Source organism: Pseudophryne corroboree, chromosome 11, assembly GCF_028390025.1.
Source record: "Pseudophryne corroboree isolate aPseCor3 chromosome 11, aPseCor3.hap2, whole genome shotgun sequence".
In the NCBI taxonomy this organism is placed as follows: Eukaryota; Metazoa; Chordata; class Amphibia; order Anura; family Myobatrachidae; genus Pseudophryne; species Pseudophryne corroboree.
The window spans coordinates 15263655-15277023 of record NC_086454.1 but is presented as its reverse complement, the minus strand read 5'-3'; the positions used below and the strand labels follow the sequence as shown (position 1 = coordinate 15277023).

The 13369-nt window shown below is 53.6% G+C and overlaps 1 protein-coding gene across 2 annotated transcripts in view; it reads left to right on the top strand.

Annotated features, from left to right (window-relative positions):
- The first annotated feature begins 9348 nt into the window (after positions 1 to 9348).
- Positions 9349 to 13369, top strand: part of TRIM44 (tripartite motif containing 44) — a 144651-nt gene continuing 140630 nt past the window's right edge. Inside the window, exon 1 of one of the 2 annotated variants that reach the window (XM_063946291.1) lies at positions 9349 to 9692. The gene's annotated coding sequence lies outside the window, so the exon portion shown is untranslated. Of the gene's footprint in view, positions 9693 to 10536; positions 10627 to 13369 lie in introns of those variants that run through there. The other variant, XM_063946293.1, reaches the window with a different exon arrangement.

Sequence of the window (13369 nt, the reverse complement as noted above, 5' to 3'; positions counted from 1 at the left end):
AGCTTGCGAGCGAACAACTCGGAATGACCCCCTATGCACAGATTCACCATGTAATATTAGAAGGTTACGTTGTATACATATAGGGGATCCTTCTGAGTTCATCGTAACTGTGCTAAATTTAGCACAGCTACGATCAGGCACTCAGACGGGATCCGGTCTGAAGATCGACAGTATCTAGGTCGACAATGTTTAGGTCGACCACTATAGGTCGACAGTCACTAGGTCGACATGGATAGAAGGTCGACAGGGTTTCTAGGTCGACATGTGCTAGGTCGACAGGTCTAAAGGTCGACATGAGTTTTTCACATTTTTTTTCTTTTTTTTAATTTTTTCATACTTAACGATCCACGTGGACTACGATTGGAACGGTAAAGTGTGCCGAGCGAAGCGGTAGCGGAGCGAAGGCACCATGCCCAAAGCATGCGAGGGGACGCGGCACACTAATTTGGGATCCCGGTCACTCTACAAAGAAAACGACACAAAAAAAACAAAAAACCTCATGTCGACCTTTAGACATGTCGACCTAGCACATGTCGACCTAGAAACCCTGTCGACCTTCCATCCATGTCGACCTAGTGACTGTCGACCTATAGTTGTCGACCTAAACATTGTCGACCTAGATACTGTCGATTTGATGAACCACACACACTCAGACATGCGGGGGGACGCCCAGCACAGGGTTAGTCCGCCCCGCACATCAGGGCCAGACCCCCCTCCCCCCGCAGAACTGCAAAAGCATCACACAGCAGCGATGCTTTTGCATTTCAGGAGTAGCTCCCAGCCAGCGCAGCTCTTGCGGCTGGCCGGGAGAACCTCTTCGCTGCCCGGGTCGCAGCAGCTGCTTGTGACATCACCGCTGCAGCCCGCCCCCCCAACGGTCCAGCCACGCCTGTGTTGGCCGGACCGCGCCCCCTAAACAGCGGCTTAACGCCGCCGTCCAGCCCCCTCCCGCCCAGCGACCGCCTCTGCCTGTCAATCAGGCAGAGGCGATCGCTAGGCATCGACGGCCTTCAGCCATCTGGCATGCGCCGGTGCACCGCTGCGAAAAACTGCAGCGTGTGATCGGGTCGGAATGACCCCCATAGGACGGGATACAACAAAGCCAGATGTGGCCAAACCTCCGATAGATAAAGCCACTTTCTGCGAGCGCAATAGCGCCCCTTGTGGGCACACTGCACTCACCACGCAGCAGTGTCGGGATGCTTGATGTATCCTGCCCAATATGTCTGGGGATTCCCGAATTAGGTGGAGACGTCCAGTATCATCGGAACTTACCGAAAAGAGTATCGCTCTCTCCCTGGTGATACCGGCACGGCGTGCTAAGGGCTGTGGACGGACACACAGGAGCATTCCCAAATTTGGACATTAATTCCACTTACAAAAAAATGATTAAACCAAGAGTTTAAAAGAAAAATATTAGAACTTTTTTTGTTTAGCCTTTTTTATTGGAGTATCAACAAAATGATGCATGAATCCGAAGTTACACTAGAAAATATCAATCGCTGTCAATTAATGGCCCATGATGGCGTGCCAGAGGTAAGACGTGAAGGACGTTAGCAGTGCGCACAGTAACAACAGAACCGGTTGGCGCTGCCGCCGCTCCTCTGTTTCATACTAGTAAACATAATTTTCACCTGTCACCACCATCCTGAGATGGAGTTTCTAGAGTACGCACGGCGGTGGTAAAAAGCACGGAGACGCCGGCTAATTGTTTGTCCAGTGGTGGTTAACCTTTGCTGCAGAGTTCCATGTCGGCAACTGCACAAGGCGCGGCATGGCGCGGTGGCCAATTCCCCAGCATTTTGTGCATGCGCAGTAGGAAAATCACCAGGAAGATGGCCACCGCACCATTTACCTGGAGACCTGCGCATGGGCGCCAGACAGGTACAGTGATAGGGTCTCCTGGTGAGTCTACTGGGCCGCCGGCTGTATCGCACTGCACATGCGTCCAAAGTCGGGGTTTTGATTGAGACGCGCGGTCTCACAGATGTATTGGGCGCTCCTGGTCGGCGACTGGAAGGGGAAAGGGAGGCGGCTAAGTGGGTGCATGGAGAATGGTCTTATGGGCAAGTTATAGGACTGCGCAGGCGTGTCACTGATAGTGGCTGCCGACTCAGACACTCAATGGCTCACACAGGAGGCCGTACTAAGATATTGGGCCAAATGTAATAGAGTGAGAGTTTCAGAAAGTGAGAGATTTGGTAAGGGTTTGCAGTTTTTTTTTAAAGTGGCAATCATTTACACAGCAAGATCAACCTGGTTTTGCAGTGTAAATGATTGCCACTTTAAAAAAAAAAAAACCCTGAAAAACCTTAACGAATCTCTCACTTTCTGAAACTCTCGCTCTATTACATTTGTCCCGCAGACTCTTCGGCTAGCATGGGGCCGGTGCAAGTCGCGATGTTGCGTCTACGCTCACAGTGTGCGTCTCAGTCCTTGCACGCGCAGGCGCGCGGCTGTACCCCAGGGAAGGGCTTATAGCGGCATTTTCATAAAGTCATAGAAGCAATACCGGCCAAAGGCGCAGCTGCGTCCGCCTCACAATAAGCCCCTGTATTCTAAATAACTGGATTGTTATTGAGCGGACCCCTTAATATATGAGTCTGCAGCATTCCTACCTAATTTATAAGACACAACATGTCCCAGCGCCTAACACCACAGGACAGGTGTACGGAATCAGCGGATGGATCTGGAAGGACACAGTCATTAGTGGGAAAGCGGAGGAAGGGGAAGGTTCCAGCACAGCTGTGATGTGAGCTCCTGTCATGCTGAATTCCGGACATTCCTGGCCTGTGTGTAAGATGCACATTCCCTGGTGTTTACTGTATGCGAGGCGCTGGGAATCCCCCCAGATGACAGGGGCCAGGTGCTCTCATGTACCCCAGTGTATATAGGGCCTAATTCAGGTTGGATCGCAGCAAACAATTTCTGAGAAAAAGATGCCGGCGCATGCCCACGCATTTTTTGCGGGGGTGTCGCAGAAAATGCGTTCGCCTCTGCCTGTCAAGCGATTGCTCCGTTTCCAGGGAGGAGACGGAGCGTTGCGGGGGCGCTGCTGCGCGTTCGGGGGGGGCGGAAGCGACCGAACGGGGGCGTCGGGGGTGTGATCACACGTGGAGGCGGCCAAACGGTGGGGTGTTGGGGGCGTGATCACACGTCACACGCAGCCGCCATGATCAGGAAGATGCCGATGCCTTAGCAATTTCTGCTTGTGGAACTGGGGGAGGCGCCGGTCAGCATTCTGGGCGGTCTTGCCGGCGATGGGCGGACCTCAGCATGCTAGTAAAAGGAGAGCAAATTCTGCTGATTATCCTTCCTGAATTAGGCCCCAGGCCCATAATACAGCAGCACCTAGGTCGTGGTAAGTGCGTCACCCACATCAGTGCGGACTAATAACAGACAGACCCAAGGACGGACTGGGGCTCCGAATCGGCCCTGGCGTTTGTGAATGTGCGCGTGCCAAAGGGGGCTTACCACGAGTCTGGGGGCGTGGGCTCATGGCACCCCCCACACCCCCCATTTCCACAGAAACGCACAGATCGGGTGGGGGGCGACGGTGCGCGATGCGGCACCCAGGGGCGTGATGCGAGTCAGGGGGCATTGTCTCATGGCACGCCTCCATTTCATGGAAATGCACGGTTCGGGCGAGGGGTCACCCAAATCAGAAAGCCAGATGCCCAGCTCTCTGTGGGACCCATCTGACCCTGAACGGACCCATGTGCAGACTGCAACATCATACCCTCCAACATGACCCATTCCATGAGGTACAAAATGCTCTGTTCCTGGAATTCTTTGCCTCACCTCTGTAACTGCAACTGAGCATTCTGTACCTCATGGAATGGGTCATGTTGGAGGATATGCAACATGACCCCTTCCACCAGGTACACAATGCTCCACTCCTGTAGTTCCCACTGATACACCCTCCAACATGACCCCTTCCACCAGCTGCACAATGCTCCGCTCCTGGGCTTCCCACTTACACCGCCTCCAACATGACCCCTTCCACCAGGTACACAATGCTCTGGTACACTCCGCTCCTGGGCTTCCCACTTACACCTCCTCCAACATGTCCTCTTCCACCAGGTACACAATGCTCCGCTCCTTGGCTTCCCACTTACACCCCTCCAACATGACCCCTTCCACCAGGTACACAATGCTCCGCTCCTGGGCTTCCCACTTACACCTCCTCCAACATGTCCTCTTCCACCAGGTACACAATGCTCCGCTCCTTGGCTTCCCACTTACACCCCTCCAACATGACCCCTTCCACCAGGTACACAATGCTCCACTCCTGGACTTCCCATTTACACACCCTCCAACATGCCCCTTCCACCAGTTACACAATGCTCCGCTCCTGGGCTTCCCACTTACACCCCTCCAACATGTCCCCTTCCACCATGTACATAATGCTCTGGTCCTGGGCTTCCCACTTACACACCTTCCAACATGCCCCTTCCACCAGTTACACAATGCTCCGCTCCTGGGCTTCCCACTTACACCCCTCCAACATGTCCCCTTCCATCAGGTACACAATGCTCCACTTCTGGGCTTCCCACTTACACCCCCTCCAACATGTCCCCTTCCACCAGGTACACAATGCTCTGCTCCTGGGCTTCCCACTTACACCGCCTCCAACATGACCCCTTTCACCAGGTACACAATGCTCTGGTACACTCCGCTCCTGGGCTTCCCACTTACACCTCCTCCAACATGTCCCCTTCCACCAGGTACACAATGCTCCGCTCCTTGGCTTCCCACTTACACCCCTCCAACATGACCCCTTCCACCAGGTACACAATGCTCCACTCCTGTATTTCCCACTGATACACCCTCCAACATGACCCCTTCCACCAGCTGCACAATGCTCCGCTCCTGGGCTTCCCACTTACACCCCTCCAACATGTCCCCTTCCATCAGGTACACAATGCTCCGCTCCTGGGCTTCCCACTTACACCCCCTCCAAATGTCCCCTTCCACCAGGTACACAATGCTCTGCTCCTGGGCTTCCCACTTACATACCCTCCAACATGTCCCCTTCCACCAGGTACACAATGCTCCGCTCCTGGGCTTCCCACTTACACACCCTCCAACATGACCCCTTCCACCAGGTACACAATGCTCCGCTCCTGGGCTTCCCACTTACACCCCCTCCAACATGTCCCCTTCCACCAGGTACACAATGCTCTGCTCCTGGGCTTCCCACTTACATACCCTCCAACATGTCCCCTTCCACCAGGTACACAATGCTCCACTCCTGGACTTCCCACTTACACACCCTCCAACATGCCCCTTCCACCAGTTACACAATGCTCCGCTCCTGGGCTTCCCACTTACACCCCTCCAACATGTCCCCTTCCACCAGGTACACAATGCTCTGCTCCTGGGCTTCCCACTTACACACCCTCCAACATGCCCCTTCCACCAGTTACACAATGCTCCGCTCCTGGGCTTCCCACTTACACCCCTCCAACATGTCCCCTTCCATCAGGCACACAATGCTCCGCTCCTGGGCTTCCCACTTACACCCCCTCCAACATGTCCCCTTCCACCAGCTACACAATGCTCCGCTCCTGGGCTTCCCACTGACACACCCTCCAACATGACCCCTTCCACCAGGTACACAATGCTCCGCTCCTGGGCTTCCCACTTACACCCCCTCCAACATGTCCCCTTCCACCAGGTACACAATGCTCCGCTCCTGGGCTTCCCACTGACACACCCTCCAACATGACCCCTTCCACCAGGTACACAATGCTCTGCTCCTGGGCTTCCCACTTACATACCCTCCAACATGTCCCCTTCCACCAGGTACACAATGCTCCGCTCTTGGGCTTCCCACTTACACACCCTCCAACATGACCCCTTCCACCAGGTACACAATGCTCCGCTCCTGGGCTTCCCACTTACACCCCTCCAACATGTCCCCTTCCATCAGGTACACAATGCTCCACTTCTGGGCTTCCCACTTACACCCCCTCCAACATGTCCCCTTCCACCAGGTACACAATGCTCTGCTCCTGGGCTTCCCACTTACACCGCCTCCAACATGACCCCTTCCACCAGGTACACAATGCTCTGGTACACTCCGCTCCTGGGCTTCCCACTTACACCTCCTCCAACATGTCCCCTTCCACCAGGTACACAATGCTCCACTCCTTGGCTTCCCACTTACACCCCTCCAACATGACCCCTTCCACCAGGTACACAATGCTCCACTCCTGTATTTCCCACTGATACACCCTCCAACATGACCCCTTCCACCAGCTGCACAATGCTCCGCTCCTGGGCTTCCCACTTACACCCCTCCAACATGTCCCCTTCCATCAGGTACACAATGCTCCGCTCCTGGGCTTCCCACTTACACCCCCTCCAAATGTCCCCTTCCACCAGGTACACAATGCTCTGCTCCTGGGCTTCCCACTTACATACCCTCCAACATGTCCCCTTCCACCAGGTACACAATGCTCCGCTCCTGGGCTTCCCACTTACACACCCTCCAACATGACCCCTTCCACCAGGTACACAATGCTCCGCTCCTGGGCTTCCCACTTACACCCCCTCCAACATGTCCCCTTCCACCAGGTACACAATGCTCTGCTCCTGGGCTTCCCACTTACATACCCTCCAACATGTCCCCTTCCACCAGGTACACAATGCTCCACTCCTGGACTTCCCACTTACACACCCTCCAACATGCCCCTTCCACCAGTTACACAATGCTCCGCTCCTGGGCTTCCCACTTACACCCCTCCAACATGTCCCCTTCCACCAGGTACACAATGCTCTGCTCCTGGGCTTCCCACTTACACACCCTCCAACATGCCCCTTCCACCAGTTACACAATGCTCCGCTCCTGGGCTTCCCACTTACACCCCTCCAACATGTCCCCTTCCATCAGGTACACAATGCTCCGCTCCTGGGCTTCCCACTTACACCCCCTCCAACATGTCCCCTTCCACCAGCTACACAATGCTCCGCTCCTGGGCTTCCCACTGACACACCCTCCAACATGACCCCTTCCACCAGGTACACAATGCTCCGCTCCTGGGCTTCCCACTTACACCCCCTCCAACATGTCCCCTTCCACCAGGTACACAATGCTCCGCTCCTGGGCTTCCCACTGACACACCCTCCAACATGACCCCTTCCACCAGGTACACAATGCTCTGCTCCTGGGCTTCCCACTTACATACCCTCCAACATGTCCCCTTCGACCAGGTACACAATGCTCCGCTCCTGGGCTTCCCACTTACACACCCTCCAACATGACCCCTTCCACCAGGTACACAATGCTCCGCTCCTCAACTTCCCACTTACACCCCCTCCAACATGACCCCTTCCACCAGGTACACAATGCTCCGCTCCTGGTCTTCCCACTTACACCCCTCCAACATGTCCCCTTCCACCAGGTACACAATGCTCCGTTCCTGGACTTCCCACTTACACCCCTCCAACATGTCCCCTTCCACCAGGTACACAATGCTCCGCTCCTCAACTTCCCACTTACACCCCCTCCAACATGACCCCTTCCACCAGGTACACAATGCTCCGCTCCTGGACTTCCCACTTACACACCCTCCAAAATGTCCCTTTCCAACCAGGTACACAATGCTCCGCTCCTGGACTTCCCACATACACACCCTCCAACATGTCCCCTTCCACCAGGTACACAATGCTCCGCTCCTGGACTTCCCACATACACACCCTCCAACATGTCCCTTTCCAACCAGGTACACAATGCTCCGCTCCTGGACTTCCCACATACACACCCTCCAACATGTCCCCTTCCACCAGGTACACAATGCTCCGCTCCTGGACTTCCCACTTACACACCCTCCAAAATGTCCCTTTCCAACCAGGTACACAATGCTCCGCTCCTGGACTTCCCACATATACACCCTCCAACATGTCCCCTTCCACCAGGTACACAATGCTCCGCTCCTGGACTTCCCACATACACACCCTCCAACATGTCCCTTTCCAACCAGGTACACAATGCTCCGCTCCTGGACTTCCCACATACACACCCTCCAACATGTCCCCATCCACCAGGTATACAATGCTCCGCTCCTGGACTTCCCACTTACACTCCTCCAACATGACCCCTTCCACCAGGTACACAATGCTCCGTTTCTGGACTTCCCACTTACACACCCTCCAACATGTCCCCTTCCACCAGGTACGCAATGCTCCGCTCCTAGACTTCCCACTTACACTCCTCCAACATGACCCCTTCCACCAGGTACACAATGCTCCGTTTCTGGACTTCCAACTTACACCCCCTCCAACATGTCCCCTTCCACCAGGTACACAATGCTCCGCTCCTGGGCTTCCCACTTACACCCCCTCCAACACTACTCCTTCCACCAGGTACACAATGCTCCGCTCCTGGGCTCCCCACTTACACACCTTCAACATGTCCCCTCCCACCAGGTACACAATGCTCCGCTCCTGGGCTTCCCACTTACACACCCTCCAACATGACCCCTTCCACCAGGTACACAATGCTCCACTCCTGGGCTTCCCACTTACACCTCCTCCAACATGTCCCCTTCCACCAGGTACACAGTGCTCCGCTCCTGGTCTTCCCACTTACACCCCTCCAACATGTCCCCTCCACCAGGTACACAATGCTCCGCTCCTGGTCTTCCCAATTACACCCCCTCCAACATGTCCCCTTCCACCAGGTACACAATACTCCGCTCCTGGACTTCCCACTTACACCCCCTCCAACATGTCCCCTTCCACCAGGTACACAATGCTCCGCTCCCGGACTTCCCACTTACACCCCCTCCAACATGTCCCCTCCACCAGGTACACAATGCTCCGCTCCTGGTCTTCCCAATTACACCCCCTCCAACATGACCCCTTCCACCAGGTACACAATGCTCCGCTCCTGGGCTTCCCACTTACACACCCTCCAACATGACACATTCCACCAGGTACACAATGCTCCGCTCCTGGGCTTCCCACTTACACACTCTCCAACATGCCCATTCCACCAGGTACACAATGCTCCGCTCCTGGGCTTCCCACTTACACCCCCTCCAACATGACTCATTCCACCTGGTACACAATGCTCCGCTCCTGGGCTTCCCACTTACACACCCTCCAACATGACCCATTCCACCAGGTACACAATGCTCCGCTCCTGGGCTTCCCACTTACACCTTCTCCAATATGACCCCTTCCACCAGATACACAATGCTCCGCTCCTGGACTTCCCACTTCCACACCCTCCAGCATGACCCCTTCCACCAGGTACACAATGCTCCGCTCCTGGGCTTCCCGCTTACACCCCCTCCAGCATGACAGGTGACAGCAATCATTGACAGGTAAGCCAGTTGCAGAGCGTTCTGTATGTGATGGAAGGGTTATGTTGCTGAGTTTTGCTAATAACCGGCTAATAAGACAAACAACTAATGAGTTCACCATGATGGGGAAGTGTAAGACTGTGGAGGAGAAAGTATAAATGACAGACGGCCGGTGTGGAGCTGCACAGTGTATATAATACCACATAGACATTCCCTCATTTTATTTATTCTTCTGTGGTGAACTAAATCGGATGCAGTGTATAAGCTAAATCAGGCCTTGGCCACCTGTGATTTTCCAGCAGCTGTGGGACTACATATTCCAGCCTGCCCTGCTACAAGGATAGGACCTACGTGAGATGAATGGCTCACTTGTAACCGGTAAGTTTCAGATGGGTTTATACTATAGTGTATGAGCATCTCTGCAACAATACATCCCCTTAATGAAGATATGCATTGTAAGATATATACACACACATATATATATATATATATATATATATATATACATACATACATACATACTAGAACCGTGGACTACTTACAATTCACATTCACTCCATACAGGTTGGTGGATTCTCTAGCAGACGCTGCAGATAATCTGAGAACACATTTTCTTTGTATTATTTACGAGATGACAATGGGGAAGATATTTGCAGACTCCTCATTGAGCCCTGTGTTTGGCTGTGGGCAGAGCTGATTGGAGGAATTTTGTCACGGCAAGGCCTGACGTCACGAGCGCAGTGCAGATAGGTGGGGAAAAACCCATTATTGTGCTAGATGGTTCCGGTTCCTCTATGCCCTGGCCTAGCCTCTGAAGCCTACCCCCACCATGACATGCTTCCGTCTCCTCGTGGGTTTCCTGCTTTCTGTCTCTGACTGTCTTATGCCCAGATTGGTGGGAAGAGGCATTTCTTACATAGGTATTGCACGCAAATGCGACTAACGAAGGTCAGGGCCAGCGACAGAGGGGTCTAAGGGGACACCTGTACCAGGCCCCAAAGGATATGCCACTTAGTGCCTGGCAGGGATGTGAGCTGTCTTGTCCAAATAGGGCAGCGAGCTGTTGGTGTAGTGTAGGCGCAGCCTCAGATTGACAAGAACCTGTCACTCACAGTGAGTGTGTAGCACCAGTGTGCGCCCGCTCTTCCGTCGGTTGCGGGCAGTTACGGGACATGGCAGTTGCTCCGCTGGCCAGGATTCCCGTGTCCTGTGCCGACCTCTTCTGGTGGGGTGTGAGGGCTGCATGGTACCTGCTGTACTGTGTTTGGATCTTGATACGGGGAAGTGCAGCGCAGGAGAGTCTCTCCCCGGGGTGAGAGTGGACTGGGGAGGGGATACAGGGCTCTGGTATGGGGTGGAGAGAGACAGACTGTGGGGTGTGTGGGAGGAAGGAGAGATAATCGTATTTATTTTTATATATGTGTATTAATAATAAAATATATATATATATATATATATATATATATATATATATATATATATATATATATATATAAAATTGTTATTAACAGTTTCTTCTATAGCGCAGCAAATTCCATTGCACTTTAATATAATCTGAGGGGGCCCCAGAGATATCACTGTACCGGGCCCCAAGATTTCGGTTGCCGGCCCTGAAGAAGGTCAGCCGGTAAGAGGATATATGCCGGTCAGGAGGCTTTGCACCTGGCCGCAGAGCTGGCGTATGTAGACACTTATGATGGCGTCTTGTAGTAAAGTTGGCGCATGTACAGCCAATGCGGAGGCAGAGCAACTCCGGCGTGTTATATAGCGACAGTACTCCATTAAGTATTGCGGAGTTATGCAACGATAGGAAATTGTCATCGCCGCCCGTGATAAATACTCCCCTGTATAGGTTTATATTCAGTCACCGTATAGAAAAATGATTTTTTTATTTTTTTATGTCATGAGAAACCAGGGGCCTAATTCAGACCTGATCGCAGAAGCAAAATCTTTCTCTAATGGGCAAAACCATGTGCACTGCAGGTGGGGCAGATGTAACATGTGCAGAGAGAGTAAAGGTGCATACACACTGAGAGATTTTCACCGGTCCAGCGTTCACGGGGGGGTGAACCATTTTCCACAGCAGGAGACTGGTTCACTTGGTCGGTAAAACAGGCCGGCGGCCAGCGATGATGCGGGAGCGCGCAACAAAGCCCCTTGCGGGCTCGGTGGCTCACTGCGCTCACCACAGATTCTATTCACATGAGTGGGAATAGACCCGGTGGGTCGGCATTTAGTTTGCCGGAATTTTTACAGTTTGGGATTCCGGCGTCGGCATGCTGACCGACGGGAACCTGATCAGCGGTAACATAACCGCATCCCCTGCGAAGTCTGTTCCACCCAAACACAGGCCAGCCCCTTGCTTTTGCCCCTTGTGTAGATTTTACGGGACACCTGACCGCTGGTCTTTGTAATAACGCACCACAGTTGGCAGCTATGGGCCTGATTGAGCGCCACACACAATACTGACCAATACTGATGTTCTCCCAGTGCAGACATTATTTGCAACTGCACACGCACAACTCGCCCCCTCCCCCATAGGTCCTAGTGCTCTCCTATCCCCCGAGTGTGGCCCACTAGTGCCCGACACTGTGACCTAGGGTAATATGAGGACAGGGTCTACCGCTAGGTACTTACCCACTCTTCCAATCTTTGCAGTCACTGAGGGGCACCATCACCACCGGGCTCAGCGCCGCACCCCAGTTTGCCAGGCACCGGACCCTATCTTGCCTCTTGGCGCTGGCTTGACTCTGCTGGCTACTTGACTATTGCCAGACTTCACCTGAACAACAAGGGGGCCTGCAAAGAGCCCCACGGCCACCAGGATTTAGGCATACTGGAGTCTCCTGGATTGCCCTGATGTCTTCTGTCATCCTTTCGCCACCTCTTCTGGTCCAGTGTCTTTGTACTTCCTGCTGCGTTGCCTCTTCTGTGCAGTGTCTCTTACCCTTCTTTGAGATCTTTGCTCCCCCTAACCATCTTACTGACTGTGCAGTGTACACCACTCGCCAGCTAATACAGGGGGTCATTCCGAGTTGATAGCTCGCTAGCTGTTTTTAGCAGCCGTGCTAACGTTAGGCCGCCGCCCACTGGGAGTGTATTTTAGCTTAGCAAAAGTGCGAACGAAAGGATCGCAGAGCGGCTACAAAGTTTTTTTTGTGCAGTTTCAGAGTAGCTCAAAACCCACTCGGCGCTTGCGATGACTTCAGACTAAGTTCCTGTTTTGACGCCACAAACACGCCCTGCGTTCGCCCAGCCACGCCTGCGTTTTTCCTGGCACGCCTGCGTTTTTTTCAACACTCCCTGAAAACGGTCAGTTGACACCCAGAAACGCCCTCTTCCTGTCAATCACTCTGCGTCCAGCAGTGCGACTGAAAAGCTTCGCTAGACCTTGTGTGAAACTACATCGTTTGTTGTAATAGTACGTCGTGCGTGCGCATTGCGCCGCATGTGCAGAAGTGCCGTTTTTTTGCCTCATCGCTGCACAGCAAACGAATGCAGCTAGAGATCAACTCGGAATGACCCCCAAAAGCCAGAGTGAGTGGGTGCAGTGATGATGCGGCGAGATGCAATTGGCTAGCCTTGACCACTCCTAGTTGGCTTCCATTCCGTAATATGCTTTTGGATCATGCTGGCACCAATTTGAAAAAGCTGCAGTGTCTCCTCCATTAGTGCTGGGGACCGGGCATCAGATCCCATCGCTGGCCAAAGATGTGCCCCCAGCGTGGAAGTGTTCCTGCTCCACCCAGCATGCTTTTGCACACCCCCTCTGGAGCTAGGTTGCCCTAGGCAAGTGCCCAGGTTGCTTATGCTCTGGGCTGGCCCTGTACAAGACTCCCAAGTAGTGGCAGTTGTGCTAGATGACAGGAGTCTGGGCGGTGGGCAGATTGCACTGTCCCGGTGGATGCTGCTGATACCTGGGGCAGATTACAGTTCCCACAGACTCCTGGCAATAATAAAGTGTCTGCATGTACACAGTTAGTGTATTATGTGATATCCGGCTCCTCTCTGGTAGTTTTGGTCTGCGCTGCATCCCTGGCGTTTCAATTGCCCCT